This window comes from Pongo pygmaeus, chromosome 5 (assembly GCF_028885625.2).
Source record: "Pongo pygmaeus isolate AG05252 chromosome 5, NHGRI_mPonPyg2-v2.0_pri, whole genome shotgun sequence".
Classification (NCBI taxonomy): Eukaryota; Metazoa; Chordata; class Mammalia; order Primates; family Hominidae; genus Pongo; species Pongo pygmaeus.
Genome location: NC_072378.2, coordinates 11,428,980 through 11,431,772, shown reverse-complemented (window position 1 = coordinate 11,431,772; position 2,793 = coordinate 11,428,980). Strand labels below are relative to the sequence as shown.

Sequence of the window (2,793 nt, the reverse complement as noted above, 5' to 3'; positions counted from 1 at the left end):
TTCTGTTCTGTTTGTCTATGTGTCTGTTTTTGTACCAGTACCATGCTGTTTTGGTTACTGTAGCCTTGTAGTATAGTTTGAAGTCAGGTAACTTGATGCCTCCAGCTTTGTTCTTTTTGCTTAGGATTGCCATGGCTATTTGAGCTCTTTTTTGGTTCCATATGAAATTTAAAATAGTTGTTTCTAGTTCTGTGAAGAATATCATTGGTAATTTGATAAAAATAGCATTGAATCTATAAATTGCTTTGGGCAGTATAGCCATTTTAACAATATTGATTCTTCCTATCCATGATTATGGAATGTTTTTCCATTTGTTTGTGTCATTTCTGATTTCTTAGAGCAGTGTTTTGTAGTTCTAATTGTAGAGATCTCTCACCTCCCTGGCTAACTGTATTGCTAGGCATTTTATTTTACTTTTTTGTGGCTATTGTGAATAGAACTGTGTTTTTGATTTGGCTTTCAGCTTGGATATTATTGGTGTATAGGAAAACTGGAAAGAAAACATAACATCTACCATAACAAGAAAGCTCCAGATAAACAATACAATTATAACACTTCTTTCCATCAGAGAACTAAGGTTGCAGCACAACCAAGAAGCCTGAAATTTAAAGAAAGGCCGTTATTAGGATGCAAGCACTGTCATACCTGAGTCAAAGCATGAGATGAAGAGAAGTTAGATGCCATACAAACAGAATAAAAAAGAAAAAAATTGATCAGATGAAATATTTGAAAAAATAAAAATAATGGAAACATCAAAATACATAGCCAAGAAATGCATGGGACCTCATGCAGCATATGTGAGGAAAAAAATCTAACTAGACAAATAAAATTCAAACTGCTGGAAACCAAAAGTCAAAAGAAAATCTTAAGGGCAACCCAAATAAGAATTATAGTAGATGTCTCATTAGAATTTATGCAACCCAGAAGACAAGAGTGACATCTTTAAAGCATTGAAAGAAAAAAAAACTAGCATCTCAGAATTCTATATTTTTTTATCCATTGCTTGAATTGGCAAGAATTCTATATCTTTTAAAATAAAGTCAAATAAATATTGTTTTGAACAAGTGAAAGATGAAAGAATTAACTATCAGCAGATCTGTGCAAGATGAAAAATTAAATAAGTACTTTAGCAGGAGGAATAAGATCCTAGAAACTTAGTTGTACACAAAGAAATGAAGATTATAGAAATGCTGAAAAGGAAGATAAATATCAAAGACATTTTTAAGTTGATAATTGCCCTGAAAGATAATTGAATGACTAAAGCAAAAGTAGTAGCCATGTAGTGTATGTTGGTAGAATATTTACATCTAAAATTTATGAAAATTTTAGCACAAAGGTTGGGAAAGAGGACTTAGGAGTATAGAGTTGTGAGGGTGAGATCCTTAAACTACATGTGAAACACAATAGTTTCAAGGTAGATTGTGAATAATTAAAGGTATATATTAGCAGACCTATGGCAACCATTAAAAAGTTATAAAAGATATGTTTTTTTGTTTGTTTTTGTTTTTGAGACAGAGTCTTGCTCTGTCACCAGGCTGGAGTGCAGTGGCACAGTCTCAGCTCACTGCAACCTCCGCCTCCCAGGTTCAAGTAATTCTCCTGCTTCAGCCTCCCGAGTAGCTGGGACTACAGGCACCCACCACCATGCCCGGCTAATTTTTGTATTTTTAGTAGAGATGGGGTTTCACCATGTTAGCCAGAATGGTCTCGATCTCCTGACCTCATGATCCACCCGCCTCGGCCTCCCAAAATGCTGGGATTATAGGTGTGAGCCACCGTGCCCGGCCCCCAAAATATATGTTTTTTAAAAAGCGATAGTGAGTATAAAATGGAATCATAAAAATACTCCATTAATTCAGAACAGAAGGAAAAAGAGGGAAAAAAGGAACAAAGACTAAATAGAATACATATAAAACAAATAGCAAGATGGCAGATTTAAATCTAACCAATGTCAATAATTACATTAAATTTCCCATTAAAATGCAGAAAGCATCAGACTGATTTTTGAAAAGCAACACCAATACTTATCTGGTAAATGAGATTCCATGACTATGAACGTGGTTTACCCAGTGCAAGGCTTGTCCATTGCACGTTGGATGTGCTGACCCCTGTGATTTCCCCACATGTGGAAAACCTCACTATGGAATTTGTGCTTGTTGGAAACTTTCTAACTGCTTTTCCCTGAAATAAAAAATAAAAAGAGCATAGTACTCTCTTACATGCTGTCTACAAAACAAACCCATTGTACATATAAAGGCAAAATATGTTACCAGTGATAAAGAAGGACCTTAAATAATAATAAAGGAGTAGGTTTAAAACAAGATATAAGAAGAGGTAAAAAGCATAAATGTGTGTGCAATTAACAACAGAGCTTCAAAATACATGAAGCAAAAACTGCTGCAGCTAAAAGAAGTAGACAAATTAATCATTAAGACATCTATACTCCTCTTTCAGTAATCAAGAAGACAAGTAAAGGGAAAATCAGTAAGGATATAGAAGGCAAGAACAATATTATTAACTGATTTGACCTAATCAACATTTATAGAACATCCAACCCAATAACAGTAGAATATACATTATTTTCAAGTGCACACGGAGCATTCACCAAAGAAAGACCATATTCCCGGCCATAAAACAAACCTCAATAAATTTAAATAGAATTACATGCAAAGTATCTTCTGTGATTTAAACTAGGAATTAAACTAGAAATCTATAACAGAAAGATACCTGAAAAAATTACCAAGGATTTTGAATTTAAGCTACACAATTTTCAATAACAAGTGAGTCATAGAA

At 33.9% G+C, this 2,793-nt stretch overlaps 1 pseudogene; it reads left to right on the top strand.

Moving 5' to 3' along the window:
- The first annotated feature begins 2,020 nt into the window (after positions 1-2,020).
- On the top strand, positions 2,021-2,171 carry LOC129039828 (U1 spliceosomal RNA; annotated as a pseudogene).
- The last annotated feature ends 622 nt before the right edge of the window (positions 2,172-2,793 follow it).